The sequence below is a fragment of the Sturnira hondurensis genome, unplaced genomic scaffold, assembly GCF_014824575.4.
Source record: "Sturnira hondurensis isolate 20B ecotype Veracruz unplaced genomic scaffold, ASM1482457v3 Scaffold0015596, whole genome shotgun sequence".
In the NCBI taxonomy this organism is placed as follows: Eukaryota; Metazoa; Chordata; class Mammalia; order Chiroptera; family Phyllostomidae; genus Sturnira; species Sturnira hondurensis.
Genome location: NW_028088227.1, coordinates 13,420,559 through 13,431,898, shown reverse-complemented (window position 1 = coordinate 13,431,898; position 11,340 = coordinate 13,420,559). Strand labels below are relative to the sequence as shown.

Here is an 11,340-nt window from a genome sequence, read left to right as displayed (position 1 = left end):
CCCCTACAGATTTGGCACCCTGTGAATTCTGACTTTTCCCAAAACTAAAATTACCTTTGAAAGGGAAGAGATTTCAGACCATGGATAAGATTCAGGAAAATACAGTGGGGCAGCTAAAAACGAGTGGGAGAACTGTGTGAGGTCCCAAGATGCTCACTTTGCGGGAGGCTGAGGCATCGTTGTTATGGCCACAATGTTTCTTGTATCTTGTTCAATACATGCCTCTATTTTTCATAGTACACAGCTGGATACTTTCTGGACAGGCCTCACCTATATTGGCAAAGATGAGATCGTGTTTTTCATTAAATAATATTCACTTTCCCATGATAGTTTGTAGAAAGAAATAGATACATAAGTAAATGTTTATTATTTTTAAAAGCTGTGTGATATTCCATTGTAAAGGTATATCAAAACATAGATGACCTGAACATGCTATTTGAAAATAAGCAGCGTTCCCTCTGTTTGCAGAACGCAGAGCAACCCGCTTCCCAGGGCTCGCTGGAGCAGGACCCTGTGGCCTGGCTGGGGGTGCCCTAGGGCCTCTCCCCTGCACAAGGAGCACAGTGTGCTTGCCCAGGACCCAGATGTGGCACCCAGCTGGCCAGTGGCACAACTGAACTCCCACGAGATCCCTCTGACTCCAGAGCTCCGGCCACTGCAGCTTCCATGACACTCCGCTGCCCCTTCGTCCCATGTGGGGCATCTCCTTCAGCAAAGAACTCTGTAGGCTATTGATTAAAAAGGAAAGGGAGGGGGAAATACGCTTGAGGTCATGAAAACTGCACAAGTATGTATGTGTGTGTTTTTTGTTTCTTATTTTGTTTTTTTTTTAATTGATTGACTTGAGAGAGAGAGAAACATTGATTTGTTGTCCCACTCATTTATGCATTCACTGATTGATTCTTATACGTGCTCTGATCAGGGATCAAACTCACAACCTTGGCATATCAGGACTATGCTGTAACCAACTGAGCTGCCTGGCCAGGGCTGTGTTTTCTTAAAAGTAGTCATTTCTTCACGTCTGTCAATGGGGAAGAATATGCGTGTGTTTGCATGCGTGGGTGTGTGCATGTGTGTGTGTGTGTGTGTATGTGTATGTGTGTGTGTGTGTGTGTGTGTGTGTGTGTGTGTGCCTGCTCACAGGGTAATACGTTAAGGGCAGAAAATGGTGATGTTTTAAGAGCAGTTAGAAATATTAAGAAACTCTTGCTTTATACTCCTCCCCACTCTATGTTCCCAATAGCCTCAGAACTGCTAATGAATAACCGATTTTAACACCCAAGTACGATGCCCTCCCCTGGCACCTCCCAGGCTGGGGTGCTGTCACGAAACACTGAAGTCCAGGGCCCCGGGATGTTCCCCAGCACATAGTCAGCTGGGTGATGAAAACAAAAATGCAGCGTAATTGGTCAGTGGCCTTTTCTCATGAATGAAGGAGGTTTCTGTTTTAAGAAATAAAGTGACTTCTCAGCTGTTGATTCACTGCCCACAGGGATATTTTAGAGCTGAGGCTTCCTAGCCTCGGTAGAAATTTGCATACAACTTCCACTTCCTGCTTCGGAGCCTGTTCTACTGCTTACCTGGGCCCGGAGAGGGTGGAGGGCGGCAGGATTGGCCCGGGTAGAGGGACAGGGGAAGGAGAGAGCACGACCACCCTGCAGCCAAGGTCTGCCCGCCGGGGTGTGAAGGTAAGTTGTTCAGCCTTTTGCCTCCCTAGCCTTACTTCTGAACCACTGACCCACTCTCAGAACCGGCTGTTTTTCACTTTTACTGACATCTTCTGCCTTACTCTCGTCCACCTCTCCCCACTTCTACCTTGGTCTTGTAGAGACCAGCTTGGGCTGGGAATATGACAGTTAAGTTTCTGCCTCGAGAAAGAGAAAGTGTTGATGGTTTAGTATTTCAGACACGCTAGTGGAGATTGACTCTTTGGGGGGCAGAGGCGCCCACACCGGAGTGGGGGGGAGGTTCAGTGCTGCCTGGGAACCATTTGTTTGAGGACTTAGTGTCCCCACAAGTTTGGGTGAAGCATTTGAGCCCCACTTCCCCACGGAAGGAGCGGGGGGCCGGCAAAGATTGAGTCATTGGCTTCCAGCCCCAGAATTCGTCAGTAGCAGAGGTGGAAAGGCGAACTCCCACGTTTACTTGATCCCTGTTTCATGCAGGGAAAAAATTAACACTGCATTCTTGGGCCAGAAATTCAGCTCAGCCCCGTGCTGGCTCTGGGCTGCCACCTCAGTCCCCTCCAGCAGCCCTTCCCTCCCACAACCCCAGACATTTGCTGACACTGGACAGAGCCCTTAGGGAAAATGAGGGGAAAATGCTACTTATCTTAAAAGGTCATCATGCTTCATGTATCTTTTAAGTTCAAGATGATCTCTTAGAATAGGGGGATATTTTTAAATGAGGAGGAAAAAAAGGAGACCAAATGTTTTTAAAAAGAGGACAAGACACTTGGTTTCAAGTTCCCACTCCACTTCTTGCTGGCTCTGAGACTTAGGCAATTCACTTTGGTTTCCCTAAGCCTGGATTTCTTCATTAGTAAAATTTGTGGGGGGTGAGAGGGTGGTGGTGAACTAACACGATGCTGTCTGGATTCCATTCTAAGGAAATGAGACTCTGGTAATGGGAGTCCCAGAGGGGAGCCCTAATGGGTGGTCTTAGAAGACTTGTTTTGTTTACTGACTTTTCAAATATATTAATTTTACCTCCTGCTGCTAGATGGTTAGTCCCTGGAGGAAAAGGACATTGTTTCTTAATTCTTTTCTACCCACTGGCCCCCCAGTACACTGTCAAACACCTCGTAGGGGCCCAGGGCCCTTTTCACATGGGCTGCCCTGATTTCTGTTTCACTCATCTGCTCTCAAGGCTAAAGGTAAACTAAAAGTCGGAGCACCCGGCTGGGGAAAGCTGGGCAGCCACATGGCTCTGCGGGAGGGCTGCCTGGAATTCAGGCAGGATTCCTGGCTCCAGCTGAATAGGAGAAAATGGGGCTTTCTTGAATTAGTTCATATCCCGTTTGGGTTACGCAGGAAGAACTCTCCAGAGCACATGCCCAGAGCCAAGGCAGGCCAGAGAGCTGGCAGGCGAGCCTGGCTCCAGAAGCCTGCATTACAGACTTTGCTGGAGCTGGAAGCCACTCCCCTGCTAGACCAATCACGGTGTGGGGGGCCTCCCATGGGAGCGAAAAGGAGGCTGGGAGGCACATCCCAATACCACGTAAGGGCGGTGACTAGGACTGGACACATTATCAGATGGCAGACACGGAGAATCCTTAAGCTTTTAACCAAACCACTGTTTTTTGTTTTTGTCATTATTGTTTCTTTTGGGCAATTACTCTCTGTCGGTTCAGTTCAAATAGGCCCTGACAGACTGGGATGGGCTGACTCAGGGCCCTTGATGTTGCTACACTGTTTCTGTGGACTATCGAGGCCTGGTATGATCCTCATCATGTTTTTAGATGGCTCTCCGTAGGTCCCTGGGATGAGAGGTTAGGAATTTCAAGATGTGTCACTTGTGATGGGTTACTGATTTTATTTTCAAATGTTGATGCACCATTATCTGAAATCAGGCAAACTGTTGTTTGGCTGCCAGCCTAGTTTTGATCCAGAAAGACCACCCACAGTCACTCTTGGTCTGGTGCTGCAGCTCCTAGTCATTCCATGATGGAACACGATGAGCTAGACACTGCGGTAAACGCTCTGCTCCTTGTGCGGGGTGGGCTGACGGGAAGCGGAGTCTGGGCGGGGAACTAGCAAGTCGGGGAGGCTCACTTCTGGAGGGTGCAAAGGCGGAAAATGTCTGGGCCCTTCTCTCAGGATGTCATCCTTCTCTCAGGATGAAGGAGTGAGTGACTTTAAAATGCCCCAAAAATTAGAGGAAGAGAAGAAGGCAGTCATATTTCCAGGCATTCTTTAACAGACACTCAGAAAGATAGATTATGCAGGTAGTTTGTCTAAATGAAATTTGTTTTTTTATCCACCATAGAATCGAAATCTCAGGAATACCCTGAATTCAGATCATTTTTCTTCTGCGGGCAATTTTAGATTAGTCTTTAAAAACATCTGTCAGTGGAAGGCAACCGATGCAGAAAAGAACACAGAGAAGGCACATCACACTTTAAATTCCTCTCAGATCCCGTGAAATGACCCCTAATGTTTGATCACATTTCCCTATCAAAACAACCCTTCAGTCCTTTGGTGTGAAAGCCTCTGAGGCTTGGAATCAAGAAGCCCTCCCCCTGGGCTTCTCTCATGTCTTCCCAGAGCATTGTCACCGAGATATTTTTAGTTCACGAAACCCAGGCTGTCCTCTCTCCCTCCAACATTCTTTGTGTCTCTTGCCCAGCAGGCCTCCCCTGCTGCCACATGTGCTTCCATGTCTGACCGCTCAGCTCGCTCTGCGCCTGCAGACGTGTACACGGGCCTTCCTGGAGACTCTGTACACTGGCTGGGGGAGAGGGTGGGCCTTCATCCCCCTTGGGACCCTAAGTTCTGTGCTAGTTTGTCTTGGTTCCCTGATAAGGCAGCTGAAATCAAGCTATTTGGGACTGACAAGCCCCTCAGCCCAAATGTACCCCCCTTCCTTCCACCCCAAAGACCTAGGCTGGGTGGGCTCTTGGCAGTTCCCTCAGTGATGAGGGAAACTTGGCTTTTCTCTGGCTCATTGTTTTCCTGCACTCAGGTCCCCGGTGTTTTTCCTTCTTCCCCTCCCAGGGTCAGCAGGTCTCCCTCCATCCCTGAACTCTCTTCCCACTTCGTTATGCCTGCTAAGACCCCTCCTGGTTTACCTGTAAACCTTGCCTTATCTGTAACACTCTTGCCTTTTTCCTGGGTTCATTCTTTCCCTTTCCTTCCAATTGCCCATACTCACAGATATGTAAAAATCACTATTTAAGTGTTTCTCTCTTACACCAATAAAGAACAAATTTAAAAAAAAAAGTTGTAAGCCCTAGCCAGTGTGGCTCATTTGGTTGGAGCATCATTCCATAATTCAAAAGGTCATGAAGGGAAGCAGGTTTGATTCCCAGTCAGGGCACATGCCTAGGTTACGGGTTTGATTCCTAGTCAGGGAACGTACAAGAGGCAATCAGTTTATGATTCTCTTCACATCAATGTTTCTATTCTTCTCTCTCTCTCCCTCTTTCCTCTTCCACTAAATGCAATGAAAAAAAAAACTTCCTTTAAGGCCTCTACACTTTCCTTGATTCTCATCTCTTCCATTCTCCTTCCTTCCTTTCCATCCCTTCTTTTTTCTCTCCTGATTTTTCCTTTCTGCCCATTCTTGTCCTTCTGCCTGGGTTCTGGACTGAATTAATCACAAATGTGTGTGTGGAGAAATCATATCTGAAACAAGCAAGCAAACAAATAAACAACCCATGGGCTGTTTTGAGGTTGTTCTCTTAATGTTTATTACCAATGTTCAACGTGACGTAGACAGTTCATTCCCATTAGTCTATCAGCTCCTTATGTAATGGCTCAGAGGACTTCAAGAGCAGCCTTTCTCAAATCAGGTCAGGTCACGCTGTGCTTCCTTTAGCCTGACGTGAGTCATACTGTTCACAGTATGAACAAGGGCCAATAAATGTTCCCTGGTCTCCAGGGCTCACCATTGCTTCCAATCCTCTGGCAAACCAAATGGAAGAACTGCTCTGTCTGGGAAATTCTGCAAGTAAACTTGGAAGTATTTCTTCACTGGAATTTGACCCTGGGCCAAACAAGTTCACTCAAAACCAACTTCTATTAAGCAAACTGATGTTGTGAAAGTTTGCATGCAGTTGGGCAGTAAACAAAGAACACTAATGAGTTTAAAGATTTTTTTAATCCATGAGTTTCAGACACATAAGAAAACTACCCCCTGCGGAATGAAGTAAGACCTCGAGTATCTGTCGTTGAAAGTGTCCGACCCAATTTGGATCTGAGGATCTTCCTAGCTGTAAACTTATATATTTATTTTTAAAGTTCACCTGAAAATATTCATGCTGCATGTCTAGGACTCTTCACCCTATTGTTGACCCAAAGAATGCCTTTAAAAAAAACCAAGCAGCCGGCTTACAGCAGCAAGCCTTGATTGCTTGGAGCTGGTGATGTGGTTTATTAATTACTCAGGCTGCTCACTCCTGCCCTTCCTCTGTTTCTTGCTCTGCTATTTGTCTTCTTCCAGGGACACAACACCTTCATTAAATCCTTTCCGTCCTTGCCTCAGAGGCGTCCCCTGGAAGCTATCCCCTCTCTAGATGCATCACCATTTATCATCACCCTTTGTTTGTGCTCTGTCAACTAGTTTTCAATTTATTTTGAATTCAGTTTATGATTAAAATTTAATGAGATCCAATCAAGTGCCTTTCTCCAATCAGGATGCCTCAGCAGTCTCGTCCGGATCCTCTGCCTTCCCAGCGTGAGGGGAAGAGGGGAAGCCCCCACAGGTCCCCAGCCTGGCCGTTCTTTATGCAACACAGGCAGCCTGTTTTCACACCTCCTCACCTTCAAGGTGAAAGGTTCGAAAACACATTTGTTCCAGAAGCTTCTACAGGTTACTCGGCTCCCCTGAGCCCTTTTCTCCCCACCAAATTACTGTGTAAGTTAATGCTCTATGAACGATATACAAAATGGATACGTGCACAGGCTCTAGTGCTGAACTGCTTGTATTTCAATGCCATCGGGGCTACTTGCTGGTTGTAGGGCCTTGGGAAATTTGCTTAACCTCCCTGTGCCTCAGTTTCCCCATCTGTAAGATGGGACAGACAGCAGCTACCAAAGAGGGTGGCTGTGAGGATGAAATAAGTTCATCCATGCAAAACACATGGAACAGTATTTGGCACATAGTTAATACTCAATAAATATAAACCATTATTATTAACAAAGTGCAAGGTTGCTTAAGCATATCTATTTCATTAGGTTTATATTTTGATTTAACAGCATAATCGACATCAAAGTTCAATAAATAAACTAAAACTCCCAGGCCAAAGCTGGCCCCCTGGTCTGACACAGGAATGGTCAAGTGGGACCAAGTGCACCGCCCATGGCCTAGCTTGGTTTAAGGACCAATTGGGAAGATACGTACCGCATGTGTCAGAAATGCACGTCAGTTCGAAAAGATGAGGTCTCCAAACATTAGGTTCATACACTGTTGTTTGCATCCAGGTATAAAACCAGCAAACGTAGTATAGAAAGAGTTCTAAAGCCCAATCATTTGTTGTAAAAATAATAACAAAATAGTCTTTTTATTTTTTGAGAGCTTGATACAGTCCAGGCCCTGGAGTCAGCACTGCGTTAACATCTTCTTTTGTCTTCACACACACCTAAGGGGGAAGTGTTGTTATTTTCCCATTGAGAAAAAATGAGGCCCAGAGAAGTTAGTAATTTTTACAAGGTCACACACACGCCCAATCATTCAGCCAACAGAGAAATAATTCAAACCTGGGAGGTTTGACTCTAGAGCCTCTGCCTTTACATATTGCACATTTTCCCACACTCTAGAAATATANAACAAAATAGTCTTTTTATTTTTTGAGAGCTTGATACAGTCCAGGCCCTGGAGTCAGCACTGCGTTAACATCTTCTTTTGTCTTCACACACACCTAAGGGGGAAGTGTTGTTATTTTCCCATTGAGAAAAAATGAGGCCCAGAGAAGTTAGTAATTTTTACAAGGTCACACGCCCAATCATTCAGCCAACAGAGAAATAATTCAAACCTGGGAGGTTTGACTCTAGAGCCTATGCCTTTACATATTGCACATTTTCCCACACTCTAGAAATATATGTTGAGTCAGGGTAAGCCCATCTGGGAGACAACAGCCACAATTAGTTATGAATGTATGCGATCTGTTTCTCACACGGCCAAATGGGTTCTCCTGGATGTGCAGGAATTGGGTGGGGATGAGGGGAGCAAAAGAGCTTTTTAATGAACTCTAGGATAAGAAAGGGAGTGTTGTGAGGAGTCATAGACCCTGTTTCAAGAAATGAATAAATGAAGTTGGGTACACCGAGGGAGCAAAGGGATGCTGGGAACAGACATGAGCAGGAAGCACCTCAGCAGGGTGATGGGAAAGAGAGAGAATGGGAAATTCCGTGAATGGGACACCAGGGAGCCTTGTCACGTGGGATGTCTTATCTGCAAAATCAGGCAACCCCGGGGTAGAGTAGAGGAGTCAGAGAAAGGTCTCAGGCCCAAGGAGGCAAAAAGGAAGCCAAAGAGACAGACTTGGACAGAGAAAACTGATAGAGGGATTTGAAGAAAGGCTGGGTCAGGATCCAAGAGCAAGAACCAGAGCTCATAGCTCAAAGGGCAGTGAGATCCCAGAGAATGAAAATTAGTGGCTCTTGGGTCAGCTCAGAGTGAGTCAGAACCCGACTAGTTTCAGCCTAGCCGTGTGTACTTGGGACTAGCCTGTGTTCCTAGCTTGCACCCACCCCGTTCCCCCCAAGGGAAACGTTCTCACTCCCCTCGGACTGGTCTCATATTTTAAGGGACATGTTTACGCTCCTGGGTGGTCTCAGCAATGCCACATTCACATTGGTTCTTAATCTCTGTGAACACCAGAATCACTAGTGGAGCTTCCCCTTTTTCTTTTCTCTTTTTCCTTAAATCTTTTAAGTAGACATGTAGCCAGTTGGCACAAAATGTGAAAGGTAGAGAGTGCTCTGAAAAGCAGCCAGTCTCCCTCTTGCCCCATTCCCAGCCCCCAGCTCCTTTGCAGAGGCAGCCACGGCTCTGGAAGTCCCACGCCACGGTATGCGCAGACACAGCCTCCGACGGGACAAAGGGCAGCGTGCTCTGCCGCGCTCTCTGCTCTTTCTTTAACTTCGCAATAAATCTTGGAGATAGTTCCACATGCGTTCACACAGCCCTTCCTCGGCCTTTTTAAAAAGTCACAGAGTATTCACTGTACAACAGGACAACAGTTTTTAAAAAATCAGAATCTTTTTGGACACGCGGCTTGTTTCTAGTCTTCACTATTATAAACACCGTCCCATTGCCCATCTTTGTGGCCTCTTCATTTCACATGATACGCACATATCACTGTAGAGGAAATTCTTAGGGGTGAAATTACAAGGTCAAAGGGCATACGCTTTTCAAATAGTTTCTACCAAATTGTACAGCTTACACTTCCCTCGGCAAAGTATGAAAGAACCTGTTTACCGGTGGGTGGAAATCAAACTAAAATATACAGGAGTCTGGGCATCTGTACTGTGGGCTGCCGAAAGAGATTCTGCACCAGAAACTCCCTTGGGTTCCCTGCACCTCCAGCCTCTCTGCTCCCCGTAGGGATCTGCTGCAGTGAGGCAAACGCAGCCTCCAGGCCCAAGCTTCTCGAAGGCCTTGGAGCTGGGAGCCCAGCACTCGTGCTGAGAGGCCTGTCCAGGGCGGTGCCGGCACCAGAGCTTGCAGGGGCCTGGCTGGCAGGTCTCCCATCCCTCTTGGGGGTCAGAGCCTTCTTTAGGTCATAGCTAGAAAACAGAGTTTTCTACTTGAATCCAGTGTCCCTCTTTTTTTAAAAATTTATTTAATTATCGTTCAAGTACAGTTTTCTGTCTTATACTCCCATCCCAGCCCACCCCCCACCCCTTGTTAGGGACTGGAGCAAAGGCCGTGCCAGGGTTACAACCATGTTATCATGTGGAGAATCTTGAAATAAAATAGGGAGAATGGAAGTGGTTAGAAGTGGTGAGTCACTGAGTGATTTTTTAAATGTGTAGTATTTCTACAATATTGACATTAAAGACCAAAAAATAAACCTGCCAAGAGCTAGAACCACAGCTCAACCCATTAATCTGCTGTTGTCCTCCGATGTGGCATTTTTGTGGAACTCTTCTTGGACACCCTCAGGAGGGCCTCAGGCTGGGAGGGGCCCACGTGGTAGGTGCATGTGCCTCTCCCTTGGGATGTTCTGGGTCGAACTCCAAGGACACGTGACTAGAGCAGCTGCCTTGCTGTCCACCACGTGTTCCTGTCACACTGGGTGGCAGAATCACCTTTATTCTGCCAGGAGGGTTGCCATCCACTCTGACCATGGGTGGGACCCTGTAGGCATGGCGCTGACGCTGGGGCACTTATAAATATCAGAGAGGAAGAAAGCAAAGAAGAGGCAGGCATACTCATAAGGCATAATTTGAAGAACTCTGAGGACTGGGTCCACCAAATACTTCCTGCTACCTCTCATGGATCCTGACGTCCTCACTGTCGGCGATCCTGCCAGCCACACAGGTCTGTCACCTCTCCAAAGCACACATCAATCATTGATTCATTCAACAAATATTTACTGAGCTCCTACTATGTGTCAGGTATAGTTCTAGGTGCTGAGAATATAGCTGTGAATAGAGTAGTCAAAAATCACACCCTCAGGAACTTTAAATTCTAGGGGGAAACAGGGGCCGTAATAAACAAAGAATGTAGTAGATGTTTGTGTTTACCATATACATTTCATAGTATGTAAGATGATGATAACTAAGGGGGGGACAGTAAAACAAGGTTGAGAGGGAATGAGAAGGGCATGTAAAAAATTTTGAAAGGGTAACCAAGGAGACCTAAATGAGAAAGTGACAGTTGAGTAAAGACCTAAAGGAGAAAGCAGGCAAGCCATGCACTATGTGGTGGAAGAATATTCTGAGAAGTAGAAATAGCAAGTGCAAAGGCCCTGAGGTAGGGCCTTTGATTTCCTGCATTCGTTTTCTCTCTCAGTCTGGACCACAGGCAACTTGAAAGTAGGGATATGTTTCCTATGTCTTTAGAAATAATTTTGATTACCTTTTGCTATATACCCATTTGTCCTCTTGAATTTTGCATCACTTGTAGGTACCACCTGTTGTAAATAAATTTTAGTTAAGCGTATGCCTAGGGAAGACACACAGCATTGAGTTGGACACATAGCAGGGTTTGATAATCATTTTCTATTTAACTATTGGATAGCAACATGCTTAAAACATCAGGGACCTCTTTTTTTTTTTTTTTTTTTAAGGATTACTAATCCCATACCTTTCCTGAGAGGCTGCTGATTACTGCGCCGGTTCACTGCCATCCCAGGGACCAGTTTTCACTGTAGAATTCCTACCACAGAATGGGCCTCAGATTGCCAGTTATGTAACATGACCGCACTCGTCACCTCTTATGTTAGCTCCCTCCAAACCCCTGAAGGCTCCTCAGGGAGAAGAGTAGAATTTGCAACTTTTTGTTGTCATTTAGGGAAGCACCTCTATGGTATTCACATTTGGTATTCACATTAGGGAAGCACCTCTATGGTATTCACAAACCCAGGGAGAATGTAAACGTCAGGTGACGAAAGTGAACCGCATCACTAGAAATAGTTGAGAGAATTTAGTCCTCTTTCTAGTGGGCTTGCGT

The 11,340-nt window shown here is 46.1% G+C and overlaps 1 protein-coding gene across 2 annotated transcripts in view; it reads left to right on the top strand.

The window, feature by feature from the left end:
- Positions 1-1,367: 1,367 nt before the first annotated feature.
- Positions 1,368-11,340, top strand: part of TRAF3IP2 (TRAF3 interacting protein 2) — a 38,434-nt gene continuing 28,461 nt past the window's right edge. The window contains exon 1 of one of the 2 annotated variants that reach the window (XM_037065059.1): positions 1,368-1,688. The gene's annotated coding sequence lies outside the window, so the exon portion shown is untranslated. The remainder of the gene's footprint in view (positions 1,689-11,340) is intronic. The other variant, XM_037065058.1, reaches the window with a different exon arrangement.